The sequence below is a fragment of the Otolemur garnettii genome, unplaced genomic scaffold (assembly GCF_000181295.1).
Source record: "Otolemur garnettii isolate 467f Iridium unplaced genomic scaffold, OtoGar3 scaffold00279, whole genome shotgun sequence".
Classification (NCBI taxonomy): domain Eukaryota; kingdom Metazoa; phylum Chordata; class Mammalia; order Primates; family Galagidae; genus Otolemur; species Otolemur garnettii.
The window spans coordinates 1,020,382-1,030,948 of record NW_003852674.1 but is presented as its reverse complement, the minus strand read 5'-3'; the positions used below and the strand labels follow the sequence as shown (position 1 = coordinate 1,030,948).

Here is a 10,567-nt window from a genome sequence, read left to right as displayed (position 1 = left end):
TTGCACCCAGGCTTTATGGGAATGGCTGAGACCACTTTCTTTTGTCCATCATATATCACTCCTGCCAGGACCCATAAAGAGAACATAACCCAGAATAAGCCTAACAGCTACAGGAACCTCCTGTTCCTCATGGGACTTTATTCTCTTTGTTGGTTTGGTGAACACTAAAATAATGCCTGTGAATTCCTGGTGAGGTAGATCTGAGAAATCCAAATGTTTGCACATCCTTTAAAATCACTATGGAAACATGATTTATGTAATCTTTGTACATTTGACACAAAGTCATTTGACACAAAGTCATTTGACACAAAGGCACAAAGTCTTTGCTTAAAGTTAGAAGCCTGCAGAAGTCTGCCTATGTGTCAGGCTGTGTGTCTTTAAAGGAAAAATCTTAAGAAATGAAGGTCAGAATGCAAGGACAATGCTCCATGAAGTTTATACTTCAGAAACTAAGACTCAGCACAAGTCTTTCATTTGCCCTTCTGTGTCTCTCAAATACCACAGTGTATTTCTTAAGACTAAGGTTTACTTAAATTATTTTCTAGAAAATCTCACAGGCATAAGGAAATTGCTAAAGTTACACACATAGATACAAATATTTTAAAGAAAGATTCTTTGCACTGTTTCACTCAATAGTACCCCTACAAAATGAGATTTGCAACCTTTAGTACAGGTAGTTCCCACAGATAACTGAATGGGCCCTCTGCTTCTCAATGTACATGCATCTGGGGTGTCAAGTATGTGGCAGTTACTCCCCCACTGCACTTGCACCAGGGATTTCAGGCCCTGGAATTGTAGACAATCCTGCTTCAATTTCCTTAGATACAGCTTACACAGTCTTGTTTATATCTTATAGAAAATTTAAATTCAATCAGACCACCATGAAAGTTGTGGAAACTCATTTCCTCATGCACCAAATATTTAAGGTGCTACTACAAGGAGTGGTCAGTTTTGGTGCTTATCAGCATGTGGCTATCAAATTCCTGCATGATTTCAGAAGACCTGGATTCTCATCAGGGGAATTATGAGAGTGGAACAAAGAGTTGTTCTAAGTATAGCAGATTCTCCTAGATGATTCATTATATTGCCTAATTCTTGTCAAAGATTTTGCATTGTTTATACAAAATCTTAAAGAATGAAATCCAATGATTTAATTTGCAAAAACTTTAAAGTAATTTATTCATTTTCCTCACATGTCCTCGAATTCTGCTTGTCTTTTCTCATTCGTGAGTTCAGAATGTAGCTATTAAAAACAACATGCTACACATATCGTCTAGTAGTATAGTAGACATCAAGCAATGAAATGTATATATTGCTTTTGTCAGAAATTATCTCAATATCCAATTTTTTTCCTCAATTGTATTCTAACAAAAGATGATCATCTGTCACTTACCTGGAACTGAATCCTCTCCGGAGAGTCATTCAGAGCAGAGCATATAGTTCAAAGATGGAGAAGATTATATATAATTTCGTAAAACAAAAACTTACCAGTGAACTATGAGAACAAATAGATTTTTCAGAGGTCAAAGATGATCTTTTGCTAGAAGGGGAAATTATTATATTTATTGAAGTTAATTTCTTACCCAGTTTATACTGAGAGAGAAGCACATAAAGCCATTCTTAGTCATGGGTATCCACAGCAGGAAAGTCTAAAAAATCTGGGCCATTTGTATGACAAGGTGTTATTGGCATATTACACCCAACAATCCAATAAACATAGAATTTCAATTTGGGCTTAAGAACTCGGCATGACTCTAAGTCACCAGCCACGTACACCTAAGGTGGCGGGTTCGAATCCCCAGCCCGGACCCGCCAAATAACAATGACGGCTGCAACCAAAAAATAGCCGGGCGTTGTGGTGGGCGCCTGTGGTCCCAGCTACTTGGGAGGTGGAGGCAGGAGACTCGCTTGAGCCCAGGAGTTGGAGGTTGCTGTGAGCTGTAATGCCATGGCACTCTGCCCAGGGGGACAGCTTGAGGCTCTGTCTCAAAAAAAAAAAAAAAAAAAAAGAACTGGGCATGACTGATTTAAGGACTAGAGGACTAGAGGACTTAGCAACTGACCATGAGTTAGGACAAAGAGAGACATGCAACAAATTATTAAGACCTATTTTTGTACTATACTTCTGCAGAAGAAACTGTCATTAAAACAAACAAAAAAGTGTCAACCCAGAAACTCTTGAAACATTTTTCATTGCCAGGAAAAATCATAAATTTTCCAGCTTCTTGTGTAGGAATGCCTGCTTCTTGTTTTTATAGGGAAATATAGTATTTAACAACCAAAGAGCAATAATAATCATTGTGAAAAAACTAAAAAAGCCGGAAGAAACCTGCAGACCAGTGAACAATGCTGCATTTGTCTGAGTGCTCCGCTTTCGGGATCTCTTGTGTGACAGGGAGTGACCAGACTGAGAAGAGGGAAGGGTTTAAATAGTTTTCAAAGAAGGCCTGGAGTGAAGTGCTCCTGGAAACAGCAAATGAGCCTTTTCCTTTTGGATCTCAGGAGACTTGATAAGATTGCCTTGTCACAGCTAATGAGTGTATTGATGAGGAGGAGAGTGAGCCTTAATGTGACATGGCATTAAGAAAAGTTTTTTGACCTCTGAGCTTCACCATGTGAGTCATTGATTTCCTGAGTGTTATATCTGAAATTTCTCTAGCAGCTCTTCCTCATAGAAAAATGTAGAAATAAATGTGAAAAGCCCCCAAAATTAAAAAGTAATTCAATTTCTGTTATATTTTCCTAACATAACATCTGCATATGTATAGTTTAATAATTATTATTTTATCTGAGTATTAAGTTAATACACATCCATTTGGGAAAAACATCAAATAGCTGAAAAATTTATTCTCCCATAATACCAGAAATAGTCATCAAAAATGTATGATGTAGATCGTTATCCTTACAAATTGCACTTTCAGAGTGGATTGGTTTGCATTGAAGGAGCTCAGGAAATTTTGCCCCCAAATATGACTCTTTGCTGCAAAGATTATTTTGAATGAAAAGCCATTTGAGATCAGGAAGCATTGGAATAATGCTATCCTCTATTTGAATAAACCAGACTGACCTGATCAAAAGATCAAAGGGGCAATTGACTTCCCTTCCTCTCCCTGTTATCCCAATATATAGCAGGAAAGAAGATCAATAATGCAACCACACTTGGCCCAAATCAATTAAATATAATAGTGTACCTCAGGTTAATTTAATTTGCAAAGAGAATAATTTACATGTCAATTTGTCTCTCTCATTCATTTGTCTTCCATAGCACTATCTGTCACCTCTAAAAAGAATTACCTGTACTCATTTCCCCTTCCTGTCAAAAGATTGATGTAAATACATCTTAACTTAACTGGAGTATAGGGTAGGTACTCTGTGATTCTCCTCTTCACATGGTAAATGTTTCTCTTATGAATCTGCATCAGCTGTGGGTTGATCTTACCGAAAGCTTTTGGGTAAAAAAAGAAGTTTCCCCTCAACTTTACGGTATACATAAGTCTGTGTATGTGTGTATACATTAACAAGCTATAAGAATTTTATGTGTCACTGAGAACCATGAGACAGACACACACACACAAACCAGAAACAGCTTTTGAAAACATATCGTATATATATTTATTCTTACAAAATTGTCTTAAAAATTTATACTGTGTGTATAGTATACTTAGTATATATGTGAATACTTTATGCATGTGTAAGTTTGCATGTGTGTGTGTAGCAACTCATGAGAACTTTATCCAACTAAAAACATGTAGAAAACCAAGAGAGAGAGACACACATACATAAGCTTATATATTGTTATACACAGCTTCATCATTATACCTAGATTTTTTTGTTAGTTTGAGGCAGGTAAGTTACTGGATTAAGAGGGTGTGGCTGTCTGTCACTGTCAGCCAAATGCAGAGATGGGTATTAGGTCCAACAAGCTTTATTGTTAGAAGGCCACCAATACTAGAGAACTGTAAGAGTAGCCTGTCAGATCTGTTATGCCTCAGTTACAACTTTAGTAGTTTTTGTAAAGGGATACAAGAAAATAAACCTAGACAATTTTCACTTTATTTAAAAGAATCATCAAAGAGGGTAGCACTTGTGGCTCAAGGAGTAGGGCGCCGGCCCCATACACCAGGGGTGGTGAATTCAAGCCTGGCCCTGGCAAAAACCATGGGGAAAAAAAAAATAAGGATCATCAAAGAGAACAACATAAAGGTACCATTTACTCTAAGAATATAACAGTATTTAAACAACATAAAAGTAACCTTTAGCAATATAAAAACATTTATTGTCTAGGTGTTATTGCCTTCACCAAAGTCTTTTATATCCTCACAATCATGTGAAACCTTAACTAGATAATCATGTAATGTATGTGGGAAAAAGTATGTGAGCTGAACAAAATAGGTCAGCTGTACTACTTCAGCTTAGCTTTTCTGGCTGCATTTGCCCACTCTTATTGTTACATTTTTTATCTATGAAACAGTAGTTAAATGGAAATAATTACTGTGATTTACTGCATCTCTACAAGGATCAACCTTATTAGGACTAGGGATAGGTTTAAAATTATACTGGGAACAACAGGCAGTACAAAAAAACCCAGGGCCACACTGAATACAGCAACAAACAAAGATGCCTAATGAGAATATGCTTTCTATCCTGATGACCAAAACTCTTAACCATTGTCTCCACACAGTTCTTCCACTGATTGAGCTTAGGTTTATTGATTTTCTTAGGGGAATGAGATTTACTGTGGTGTAATAACCAAGCCCCCAGCCCTTGACCCCCTCCCTAAGACCAGTGGGGAACAAGACCCCTACCCTTGAAAAGGAAGCGTTTCCTAAGCTTTTAGTTCCAGCCTTCTCAAGGGTAGAGAAACAGCCTGAAATTGAGGAAGTATGCAGGTGATACTGGAAAAGTGGTGCCCAAGCCAGCTCAGCCGAGTAGGGCCTGGGGGACCTGCCACTTCTGTCTTGGTGGCAGCAGCCCACAAAGGAACTGGCAGACTGGAGCAAACGGGGGAACTTTCCTCCCCCACTAGAGGCTCCAGTAGAGTGGCGCTAGAGGACCTGCCAATCAGGGGAAAACACTGGTGTATCCCTGATTGGTCCATTTTCAATCCTACTCTATAAAATAGACCAATCACAGCTAAGCTATTACCCCTATATAAAACCCCTGAGCAGAAACCCTGGGAGCAGATTGTCGAAGACCTTCGAGGAAGATAGAGCAGAAGAACAAGACTTCAGTGAGCTGTTGCAGAACTTTGAGGGAGAAAGAGCGAGAGCTGTGGCACTTCTACTGCTGATCCTGCCCTGCAAAGAGGCTTGGTCCTTTGTAGGAGCTGCAACACTTCTACTGCTGATCTCACCCTACAATAGGAGCTGTAACACTTCTACCGATGACCCTCCTCTACAAGGAGGTTTGGCTCTTGTAAGAGCTGTAATAGTACCTCTGTAAATAAAACCTCACTGTTCGTTTTATGGTCCGTCGACTCATTCATTGAATCGTGGAGACCAAGAGCCTGGAAATCCAGTGTTAGAAACCCGGTATCACAGGGAGGGGTTGAGGAAAAGAGGATTGGATTCCAAAAAAGGCCCGGATAAAAAAGTCCTGAGTTGTACTCGGAAATTTACACAAAACTTGTTTTGTACCCCTGAATTATGAGCTAATGTACCCTAAGTAAACATGTACCTCCACCCTGAATTGTTTAAACTCCTATGACATACCCCATCTTATGATCATGAAGTAATGTACTTGTGATATATCTTGTGATATATGAATCAATATGTAGCCCTACCCTGCCACCCCATTCTAACTGCTATGATTGGCTTCTGTATTGCGCTAGCTTGCTAGTCACCATGACTATGCAGAATAATGGTATAAAAAGGCTTCTTCCCCGCTATTTGAGGCTTCTTGTTGGCCCACCACAAGAGCTCCCTGCAGGTACACCTGTGAGTGTATCAAATTATCAATACATTTCTATTACTTAATTATACCTGAAGTGGGGTCCATCCTTCTCTCACATCTACTGTCCCATTTCAGTGGGAATGAGGTAATCTAGTGAACTTGACAGCCACGGGGTGGTGAGCAGGCTCTCCCAGGAGCTAGTCCACTTTCCCTCAAGTTGTTCATTAGGTCCTACCCTCTAAGTCCTGAGGTGAACCTGTCACTGGCTGGAACTTATACAGATTTTGTGAAGCAGGGAAAGGGATCTTTTTTAAAAGCGGTTCAGAGTGTGGCACAGTGTAGCTCAGAAGGTGATGTTTGTGCCTTCACCAAGATCAAAGGTCATCTGCTGGAGGACTTTGTAAGAGGTGGGAGGGCCATCTTGGGTGGATGGGCCAAAACCAGTTGAGTAAATTCTTTGGTCTGGGTACATCTGTTACTGAAAAGCAAACCCTGGAAGATATCTCAAAAACTACACCAGGATTTAGAAGTAAACAGAGGACTGTATAGATTTCCTCCAGTGCAGCCAATAGAAAATCCAGTACTGTCTGCATTCGTAGGGGTGCCTGGGCTAGTGAGTTGAGCTATCTTTGTTAAAGCCTAAGGCTTTTCAATTTTCTTACCTATCAGTTTTAAGAGTTGGAGACAAATTTCCAATCTTTCGGTATATAGTCTGTAGATTGGGACTATTAATTCTAACAAGGTTTTGCAATGTCATTTTTTGTGGCAGCCATCTCCAAATATGTAAAAAATGCATTTTGGGGTAAATATTTTTCATTTATTTCAGTCCTACTTTGAAATTAAAAGTTTTATATGTTAAAACCAGTGTGTCATTTTAGGACAAACAAGCTGAAAAGAAAAAAATGAAGAAAATTTGACTACTATATATAATTCTATATGTTTTGGCTAATTTCTTAGTCCTGTGAACATATCAGTTTAGTTAAACAGCTATATCTTATTCTATGAGCTGGCACTGAAGATAGGCTAGAGTCTAATACAGGTGGATAACAGTTCTTCATTTTTGAATTGTATTTTTCTCTCTAGTTTCTCATTTTATTAAGGACAAATTATAATATTGGTACCGTATTTTTCTATTCAGGGTGGGACAGATAACCCCTATTTTCTAAGCCTGGGAGAGCTCAGAATTCAGTCTCATCACAAACAGGCCCTTTATAAACTTCATCCAAGCAAGAGCATGAAGAAAAGTAGGCTGGTTGGTGTCTCATCTGGGCGGTTCCTTCTGGAGGAGGAAGCACCCTAATGCCTTGCCTGGGGCAAAGATTGCAAGGACCATATTCCTTTGCTAATTTTAGGATTATTTTCTACCTGCAGGCTTCTGGACAATAGTGACATGTTTTGGACATACATATCCCCAAAACCTCTGCCCACAGTGACAGAGAATACCTGGGAAAAACAAGGTCTGAAAGAACAAAATGCTTCTCACAGGAACCCAAGGACACTCCTGCAAAGTCTTCTCCATGGTGACTCACCTCTTAGGAATTCATAGAAACTTAACTTCCTGGGACTTTGAAACTAATGCTTGCTTCTACTTCTGTAAAAGCAAGTGCCTGCCTTCTCCAGCTCGATTTAAACTGACCAATGAGAAAGGGTACTTGTGGACAAAGAACCCTTGGCTGGATTCAAAAGGGAAAGGACAGGGCCAGGCAGGGAGCCATTTTTGGAATTTAGTCCACCATGTCTCTGATGGCTGAAATAAAGCTCTTCCTCTTTTAAATGCAGATGTTTGGATGTTTCTTTTTCTCCATCAGGCCTGTTTTCCTGCAATAATGAGATATAAAAGTAGTATATAATTTCCTAGATAGAAGTCCCAAACAGGCTGCCCACTTGGGATCCTCCTCCATTGCTTGTGGTTTTGTTCAGCCTCTTTCCCTTATCTATTTCTTTATCTTTCAGTAAATTCTGTCCTTTCACTTACTTGAATGGTTTATGGTATCACTCCTTGAAACTCAAGATCAAGGATCTGGCACAGAGAAATTCTGCCTACAGTATGAATAATTTACTTGCCCCCAAAATTTTGCTCTCACTATACTTGGCCTGATTATTTGCATAAAGTGCAGTAAGAATTAGTTACATAGTGTTTTTTTCCTTTTAAATTTGACATTGCTGAAACTTTGTCACAGGGAATATCAGATTAGACTTGAAAGACTCTCTAGTCAAGGTGAAAGCAAATATAGTGAAACCAAGTCTATCTGAACTCTGTCAGGCTAGGACAGACATGACATGGCTGGTCTGGTCAGTTTAGGTCCTGCCTGACCTTCATCACCTGTTCCCATTCTTACTATTTTGTAAATTTAGCTCCCACCCTAAAGATGCATAACTTGAGTAGTTTAGGTGAATTGATTTAGGAAGTTAACTTTTAAAATATAATGTCATTAATTGTTTATGAGTCATGGGTTCTACCAATATTGTTTAAGATGAGGGTTAACATGGTCTTTACTTTGAACTAATATACAAAGCTGTAATGTTGGAAATGGAAGAATAGAACAGTCTTGGAGAGGTTATTCTCATTGTTCTCCAGAATCCTGGCCTTAAGACAAACAAAGTTTGGTGGACCTATCCATCTATGCATATTGGATGACAGTGACAGGCGAACAGACCCGTTTCATCTAGTAACAAAGTCAAGGATTCATTTGTGCCATTAGATTCATCTATTGGGTAAATCCCTCTTCTCTGAAGTGACTTGGGATTTCTGGGCCTGTTAGAAAGTGACATGTTTTATCTACCACAGATCAGTAAATGTTTTTGATGTGGTATCTGGCCAGTTTTCCCAACAGGTTTTCTATTGACTTTATAAAATCAATCTTAGGCTGGGCATGGTGGCTCATACCTGTAATCCTAGCACTTTGGGAGGCTGAGGCCAGCAGATTGCCTGAGCTCACAGGTTTGAGATCAGCCTAAGCTAGAGAGATCTCATCTTTAAAAATAGCTGGGAGTTGTGGTGGGTGCCTGTAGTCCCAGCTACTCGGAAGACTGAGGCAAGAGAATCACTTGAGCCCAAGTATTTGAGGTTCCTGTGAGCTATGATGCCACAGCACTCTACCAAGGGCTACAAAGTTAGACTCTGTCACCAAAATAAATAAATAAATAAAATAAAAAATAAAATCAACTTTAATTATTTAATGCAGTCTGGACATTGTTGAAAATATGATATGCCATTCTCGTCAAAGTCGTGGTAAAATAACCAGAGTGTTTCATTGTTTCTTATAGAAGAAAACAAATTCCTATTGAACTTATGCAAATAACTATACTGTGATAAATTAAGAATACTTGTAAATGGCTGTCAAATTCAGGAGAAATCAAGTAGAGAGAAAAAAAGTTTCAAATTTTGCTTTCAAATACATATATTGCTGTAAGCTATAAATAGCTCAAAAGATAGAAAAGTTTTTTATTTTTTTTCTTAACTTCTAGAAAACAGAACACAGAAAGAATCAGCAAAATTTCCAACAAAAATCATAAAAATTAGCTCAGTCATATGTAACTAATTTCTGTTCTGTTTGAGGTTAAGTCAGTAATACTCATTGACATGTCAGCTTTCTAATTGAAATACTAGAAGTTTCTTTTTAGTTCAATGGTATATAATCTCCAAAGCTATCAGAAATTTGTATTCAAGAGAACCTGTCAGCATTTCCATTACTTTCATTAAAGGACAAACTTTGGACTTATCTAGTTAAAATAAAAAAAACTCCACACTTCCTGAGATCAATCAAATAAAATAATTGTCTATGGAAGACAAAAGTCCCAGAATAGCTATGGTTAAAGAGACAATTGACAAAGTTGATTGTTTTCTTGGCATACAATAATTTAACATAACTAGAACTATTAATGATAAAATACACTAATACATATCAATATTCTGCAGTATAGGAATATATATTAACAGTATCTATATATAAACACAAGCCAAAGAAATTTAAATACTATTTAGTAGTACCCCCATAAGATAAACCTCAGAAGTGATCCCTCCAAACCCCCTCCCTTCACCCATTTCCCCCTCCCTTCTCCCTCCCCCTCCCCATATTCTTAGGCTATTTGGTTATAGCTTTCATATAAAAGGTATAAATTAGTTTCATAATAGGGGTATGTACATTGGATACTTTTTCCTCCATTCTTGTGATACTTCGCTCAGAAGAACATTCTCCGGCTTCATCCATGTGAACATAAAGGATGTAAAGTCTCCATCCTTCTTAATGGCTGCATAGTATTCCATGGTGTACATATACCACGGTTTGTTGATCCATTTGTGGATCGATGGGCACTTGGGCTTCTTCCATGACCTGGCAATTATGAATTGGGCTGCAATAAACATTCTGATACAAATGTCTTTGTTGTAATGTTATTTCTGTTTAATATTCTTACTAAAAATACTTTTCATAAAACAGGATGACAGGCTCGTTGCCTGTAGCTCAAGTGGTTAAGGTGCCAGCCACATACACCTAAGGTGGCAGGTTTGAATCCAGCCTGGGCCTGCCAAAGAATGACAGCTGCAACCAAAAAAATAGCCAGGCATTGTATCAGGCATCTGTGGTCCCAGCTACTTGGGAGGCTGAGGTGGGAGATCCGCTTGAGCCCAGGAGTTGGAGGTTGCTGTGAGCTGTGATGCTACAGCACTCTATCC

The 10,567-nt window shown here is 38.6% G+C and overlaps 1 long non-coding RNA gene across 1 annotated transcript in view; it reads left to right on the top strand.

Annotated features, from left to right (window-relative positions):
- LOC111722576 overlaps positions 1-7,670 on the top strand; it is a 20,418-nt gene extending 12,748 nt beyond the window's left edge. Inside the window, exon 2 of the long non-coding RNA XR_002771328.1 lies at positions 7,264-7,670. This is a non-coding gene — a long non-coding RNA (uncharacterized LOC111722576). The remainder of the gene's footprint in view (positions 1-7,263) is intronic.
- Positions 7,671-10,567: the final 2,897 nt, after the last annotated feature.